Source organism: Microtus ochrogaster, chromosome 2 (genome assembly GCF_000317375.1).
Source record: "Microtus ochrogaster isolate Prairie Vole_2 chromosome 2, MicOch1.0, whole genome shotgun sequence".
NCBI classification, from domain to species: Eukaryota; Metazoa; Chordata; class Mammalia; order Rodentia; family Cricetidae; genus Microtus; species Microtus ochrogaster.
This window is the reverse complement of record NC_022010.1, coordinates 44104997-44112603: the sequence shown is the minus strand read 5'-3', so window position 1 is coordinate 44112603 and position 7607 is coordinate 44104997. Positions and strand designations below refer to the sequence as shown.

Below are 7607 nucleotides of genomic sequence, written 5' to 3'. Positions count from 1 at the left end.
AAAAAACAAATGCCCAGAAACAAAAAACCTGACCAGACACATTGCATAGACTTCTGGCCCCACAAAGAGACATCTGGGTCCTGTGATAGACACACTTATCAAATCCTTGACATTGTCTTCGTCCCATACATCACGGCTGGCAGACATGTAGAGGAGTGACCATTTAATGAGCACCATCTGTGTCCCTGGTGGAAAGTAAGCCACGCCAGGATAAAGGACACGCATACTTTCTTTATTCGGTGGTGTATTGCCAATGTCTAGTATACTGACAAGCACAAAATACCTTCTAAACAAATACATGTGTATTCCATAAGTGAATAGAAATTTTTATGTTAAAAGTTTACAAGTCACTTTCGTGCTGACTAGTTTCATGTCAACTTGACACAAGCCAGAGTCATCCGGCAGGAGGAACTTCAACTGAGAAAACACGCCCATCAAACGTGCCTGTAGGCAAGTCTGTAGTACATTTGCTTTATTGGTGGCTAATGTTAGGGCCCAGCTCACTGTGGGCAGGACCACCCCTGCTGGTGTCCTAAGCAGCTCAGACCCAGATCCGCGTGTCCCGCATGAAAACGTGCAAGGTTATCCCACACCTGTTCCCACCACTGAGTCCTCCCCCAGTTCACCAGACAGCTCCCTCCCACTGCCTCATAGGCCTTCTTCCTGGAACCCGCATGAAGACCCCAGCTGCACCCCAGCCAAACCATATCAGCCATACCAGCAGGGCAGAGGCCACATTTGACAGGACAAACCATGCACGCACATCTCTGGTAGAGAGCTCCTTGGGGGCTGTCTTAGAAGGGGGTGCAATAAACACTCTCTCACACACACACTGATCTAACAAATACACAAACCCACCTACCCACTCTCACAGTGAGAATGGCATGGCCTGGTCTCCTGGAGTTGCTCTCCGGCTGGGATCCCCACTAACTTGGGGTTTAGTAAGAAAAAGTTCAGAAAATCTTCCTGCAATTGAAATCGTAGCTAATGAAGCTAAAACCTGAACCAGAAACCCTAATTGTAATTACATTTTTCCAGTACACATTCTAGCAACAATGCTCATGTTCATACATTTTGTCAACACACATCACCTTACAGAAAGAAATGTGGGGTGTCAAGTGGGTTTGTTGAGCTCTGACCATCCCCCCCTCTTAAATCCCACGTGTCTCCTCCCTTTGGTCTATATCCCACATTCTCACTGAACCCTGTGGGCTGAGCAATGTGCACCTTCAGGTAGGGCTATCATATGAGCTTCAGAACTGGGGTGCCAGGAGACCACCAACGCATGTGGTGAACTGAGGGATGGAGTGAAGGTGTAAAGAAGGGGTGAAGTGCTGAGTGAAAGTATTTTGTTAACATGGGAACAGCCATGTCAAGGACCCAGTGCCTCGGACCTACATGAATGGTAAAACCTTTCCCATACAGGTCGGGCTCAGAACTGGCAAAGTCTTCCCCTGGTTCTGTTCCGGTGTTGATGTGTGTCTACAAATGACCGGGCAATGTGTGCAGAATCTAGCAGCAGCCACTTTCTTTTCCAGGATGTTGACAGCCCCAGGCTGCTGTCTACAGAGCCCTCCTACCGAGACTAGCTAACTTCTACCCGTGTTGTTCATAATAAATACTTCTGATTTGGCGCCACTCCGGCAGAGTATACACAGCCCACCTGACCCCAGCTGTTCCTCACTGCCCCAGTCAGGTCAAATCAAAAACCTTGAACATAAACGGTTCTTAGTGGCCAGCTAAGGGAGAACAGACACTTCCTCTGATGCAGGACTAAGCACCCAAGGCAAGTGAAAAAGTCTCCAAAGCCTTAATTTATGTGTTTGTAGAATAGGCTACCACTCACTCCTGAGGGGCTATTGTTATTGACCCAAAGGACTATTGTTACTGACAGGATCAGCCACAGGTGTTATAAAGAGAAGCAAGGAGGATAAATGTGGCCTGGTTCTGGAGGAATTTCCCCACAGGGCAATCGAGCCAGAATCATCTCTTCTGATGAGAGCAGAAGCCGGTCACCTCCTGGTCATCACAGCTCCAGCCTAGACAGCTGTCCCACTTCCTACCCGACCACATCTATGTTTCTAGGATGGGCCAGCTCTCCACGGATACATGGGCAGGATGCAGGCCCAGTGTGAGGAGCCAACCCAGAGCAAGACAAGTTATAGCAGAAGCCAGAAGAATAGGCAGAGCCTGGCCACCAGACTGCAGCTTGGGCCACCTTACAGGGTTCACAAGCCAGCATGCCAAATAACTCAGGCACTCCTGAAACTTGAGACACAAGCACAGGCCATGGAGACTGAGGACTGGGCCAGGGCGAGGACAGTCACGCTTGCAGTGATCCCAGGTTCTCAGCCCATCACCAATGTATAGGTGAGTGTGACCCCATGAGACCTCCCTAGAGAAGAAAGGGGGTGGAGGAAGGGGAGAAAGAAAACTCACAGCCATTGCTCTTTACTGAGAAGTTTCTGTGTCAGGCCTTAGACTAAGTACTTACTGTTGACTCTGTTCATTTCAACGCTCCCCCTCACCAGGGCAGTGACCAGAGTAGCCTCAAATGAAGAAGGCTTTGGGGCATATCATTTACTTGCAAAATAAATGGGATACGTTCCTTTTCTTTAAAGTATCCCTTTCTTCATGCTTGTTTCAATAACTGACGACCAGAGGCAGAAGTGCAGACAAAAAAAAAACTTCAGCAAATCCAGGATTTCGAGGAGCAACTCACTAGAGACTTTGGGCAGAGACACACCAGAGGTAGTAACTAGACAGAGAGCCCCACCTCTCTCCACCCAAAAGCAGCAAGATTATCATGTCCCTAATTTGATTGATATTTACTAGTTATATATAACTGATTAGACAGCAAGCATTGTTCTCATTGTCTAAATTTGGGTGTACTCTTAGTCCACTTGAATACAGCGGGGCTGCAGAACGTCAGGCAATGAGAGAACCTACATCATTGAGTCCACTGCTGATTTTACAGACAAGGAAATGAGGGTCAAGAGTGGAAGGAGGTAGAGGCCAGAGTAAGGATGGGTGGCATTTAGAAGTCCTGGATAACAAGGCATTGCAACCCAAGTCGGCAAATCTATGTAGAACTGATCTGGGGGTGGGTACATGTAAGAGCAGAAACTCATCGGGTCAAGAATAGGTAAAGGGGAGTTTTAAAAACCACAGTTGATTGGATTGAAATATCATAGAGGGGATTGAGACATGGTGTAGATTGAGACTAGGTGTGGAGGGTCCCAGTGAGAACAGAGCTCTTTGATAATACTACCAAAAAAGCATTTACTAACTACTAACTACTGTTTTAATGACTTAAGAAATTCCTTCCTAATCAAATCTCAGTTCATGTTGTTAGCACGGCATATTCCATGAATGACAGTGCTGGCCACTCTGAAATACCTGAGATAGATGTTTAAATGCACTTGTTACAAAGCTGCCTCGTATACTGCTCCTAGCGTCATGAGGAAATAACATTAGCTCAGTGAACAAATGTCATTTCTAGAGAAAAAATTCATAACATAGTAAAATATCTTATCTTCATTTTGTTGAAGGGAAATATGACCCTTAAGATCACGCCACGGTTTGAGTGTGTTCCCCAGACGTGACATATTGGGAGCTTCAATCTCTTGTTTTGTGGCAATGCTAAGAGATAGCAGGACATTTAGAAGGCAGAGTCTGTGCTGTGCTGCTCTGGGCCCCTTCCTTGATTCTGCTGCTGAGTACAAGCTTGGTCTCCAGTGTTTCTGAAGAACACAGGATCATGCTATGATTGCTATGATGTTGTGTGAAGCCCGACATTTCTACATGCCATCACCTTTTGCTATCTCTACCACAGCCTCCAGGGAGGATGAGAAACAATGGCTTAGTGTCTGCTGGAATTTACCTAGGGTGGTGTGGGCTGCCAACCCAAGCCAGCCAGGCCTACCAGCCCAAGGGCAGAGAGTCAGGCTCAGACACAGCCCTGCTCCTCCTTCTGCTGTGTGTGCTCTCTACTTCCCCCTTCTATTGGTTCTGCTTCGGTCTAGATGCAGCCTACCTGGGGCAGGGACATCGGGAGCTGGCTTCTCAGGGGTGCCTTAAGGATTCTTCAGCACTAACCTCAGACCTTTGGTGGAAACTCACATGCCCTAGGAACCAGGAGTAGCACAGGGAGGAGAGGCCTTCCCAGTCACCCAATTTCATCTCTAGCTGTAGGACTACAGAAGGACTACTTAAGGCCACCTCATTCTAGAACATTTATCTTATTCAGAGATTTGTGGGATTGCTTTTATATTAAAAACAGCTTATTTGATAGAATACCACCTGTGAATGAATCTGGCAACTCAGCAAAGACGTTTCAATCTCAAAGCTTTGCACCTGCTATTTGAGGCTGTAACTCAAGTTCTACCCCCCAGGTCATGCGTTCTTCCACAGTCAGCCCTAAGGGTGACAATATTAGAGAAGCCTGAACTAACACAACCTTCCCACCTCATAGAAAAGAAACCCAAGGTCCAGACCAGTGAAGCCACAGTATGTACTGCTGTGATAAAAGTAATCCATGTATTGATTCTTTGCTGGGAGCTAGCTCTGTATTGAGGGCTTTTAGCCTAAGTTCACTTCCATTTTCAAAGCAGTTCCTTCAGATTTCAGTATAGCCCAAACCTTAAATCATCAGCCATGACTGAACTCAGGTCTCTTGATGCTAAGCTTCAGACCCTTGGTGGCAATGTCACATTGCTAGAGGTGCTGTGAGGGACACTATGGAGTTGATGAAGCTCAGAGGTCCTATTGTCTTGACCTGACTTCACCACTAGACTACATACAACCCCAGAGTTCAAAGGCTCTAGCCTCATACTCTCAGTCTTGATAGAAAAAACAAGGCCTAAAGAGAAGGGATTGGCTTGAGGCCAGACTCCCCAGTTTCAGGAACAGAATATGGAGAAGTGTCCTTACACAAGGTTGGCACCCTCAAGGATGAGTGGCATAGGATCCTAGGAGCGTGTCCTGCAGTCTGCAAGTGAGCTCCAGCTTTGGAAGGATCTTTGCTCTGGGGAGGGCAGCTCACACTCTCCTCGTCTTCTCATCACACAGCAGCATGAAGGGTTCATAGGGTGACTGTCCCAGGCACTGAGCTTCAGAGAGTGCTTGCCAGTCTGCTAATGGTCAGATTCACCTGGCACACTGTTGGAGAAACACACACAAGCAACAGCATGCACACCTCCGACACAAAAACTCTGGAACTTCATTAATGCCTGTCACGTCTCCAAAGGACTCTTCCTCCAGATCCAACTTCTTGAGCCGCTGTTGTTATCTAGAGACCTGGAGAAGCTAGCTAGGCTTGGCTCTCTCCTACCCTCTTAGAGCTGTCTCTGCACTGCTGACTTGGGCCAATAGAGCCAAGCCTATCAGGTCTGTGCTCTCAATGTAGCAGGAAGAACAAGGGCCTAAAAGGCAACATATTTTGTCCACACAGACTCTCTGTATTTACCGAGTACCTGCAAGGCCCTGGCTGAGCACAAACAGGGTGAGACAGCAAAGAGAGCCTGGCAGACACTCCTTCCTCTCCATAGTGACATGAGTGTGTCAGGAAAAGCCAGGACACCCCCTTACCACCCACTTTATCTTGCCCAGCTTTCCTTCCTTTCCACAGTCTTCCCCCACCCTCTGACAGCTGTCCCATCCTGTCCCTTCTCCACTGAAATGGTCAAACCCTGGATGAAGGGTTCAATCAACAGCTCCCTGCTGGACACAGGTAGGTTTGGTATTCTCAGCTAGTGTTCACTGGGTCACTGTGAGCCTCCTCTGGGTTGGCCCCAATACCTCAGTGTTCAGCCTTTCTATTCATTTGGTCATGCACATACATGATCCCCCAAAAGTTTATGTGTTGTATATTGAATCCCAATATTCCCATGTGAACAGTATTTGTAGAACTTTGAAAAACTAGGTGGGATTAGGTGAGGTCATACGGGCGCAGCGTTTATGATGGCGTTAGTGGTCTTAGCAGAAGAGGACAAGAGATACAATGCCCTCCCTGCTTTGCTATGAGGAATCAAGAAGACCTTCACAGATGTCAGCTAGAAGCTATCACCATGTTCTCTGATGGGGCTCTAGGTGTGCGTGTGCATGTCAGTTTGATTTCTATTGCTGGGATATAACACTGACCATAAGAGCAGAAACTGCAAAGAAACACTGTTTGCTGGCTTGCTCTTCATGACTGTCTCAGTGTGCTAATACAGCCCATCCAGGACAACCTGCCCAAGGATGGCACTGCCCACAGTGGTCTGGACCCTTTCACATAAATCATTAATCAAGAAAATGGTCTACAGACTTGCCTACAAGTCAGTGTGAGGGAGGCATTTTCTCAACTGATGTTCCCTTTGACCAGATGGCCGTAGCTTGTGTCAAGTTGACAAAAAAAAAAAACAAAAAACAAAAAACAAAAAAACAAAAAACCCTACCCAGTACGCTGTATATAATATATATTATTATCTTCCATGTGTATACTTTTAAGGACAAAATAATACATACACATGGATATTACCTCCTTCTCAACAAACTCAACAATGAATTTATTCCTGGATGCAAAGCATTCTTTATAAATCTTATTTCCAATAGTCCATCAAACAGAGGAACTATAATACCTCTCAATCACACTCCTTTTATTTAACATTAAGGCTGCTGGTAATTTCACACACACACACACACACACACACACACACACAAAACCCTCAAGTCACAGTTTTACATATAAAACTTTTCTTCTAGATTACTTTTCAGGATATGCTTCAAAAATTTTGACAACTGATTTCAAGTGCTTGACACTTTGACAGAACTTCCCCATGACCCAGTGCCAGGGCCCAGATTAAGAAGCAGGTCTGGGGATTTCCACATGGCAAGAGGGATGTACATGCATGATACCCAACCAAGTTAGGTAAGCCTTGGAGAATGATTGAGCAAGACAGGAAAGGAATCAAATTCAAGGGGTCACAGGTTCAAAAACACTCTTGTTATCTAGCAAAACAGCAAGGCTTTGCCTTCCTATGGGATCCTGCCAGGGACATAGCTCCAGGAGGCCTCCCAGAGACTACTCTGGTGAGTCCTGTTCTACCGCAAGGTACATCTCTTCTCTAAGGTTACTCCAGTCAGACCCACAAACCGCTAAAGTCTTTTCTAAGACGTGGACCCCCAAGAAATTCCTGGGAGGAAGCTCCCCCCTCCCCCAGCTAGTGAAGAAGGAGAGAAGACAGAGGGGTTCATAAACACACATTTAAAAGCTGTCCTTTTGTCCCCTTTGTTTCCCTCTGACAATGTCAGTAGCTTTTTATCAAGCTTGCTTGGTCATCACCTGTATTTGCCAAGCTCAAACTTCACAGTGTCCAGTCCCCAGAGACACAGCAGTGGACAAAAGGACAGGGCAGCCCCTGCTTAGCCAGGCTCCGGTGCTGGCAACAAGTGGTTTGGGCCCCTGACTGCAGGTTATGGACAGTTCTGTACATCTCTGGACTTTCCCTTCAATACACACTGACGGTGACACAGTTTCCTAGAGACACAAACTTTCCTGGGAGGCTGGGGAGCACTGTTCCCACAGCAGCGTGTCATGGGGAGCACTCTTCTCACAGCAGCGTGTC

At 46.8% G+C, this 7607-nt stretch overlaps 1 protein-coding gene across 1 annotated transcript in view; it reads right to left on the bottom strand.

Annotated features, from left to right (window-relative positions):
* Nucleotides 1–7607, bottom strand: part of Mylk (myosin light chain kinase) — a 255864-nt gene that overhangs the window by 193629 nt on the left and 54628 nt on the right. The gene's annotated exons all lie outside the window — the stretch shown is intronic.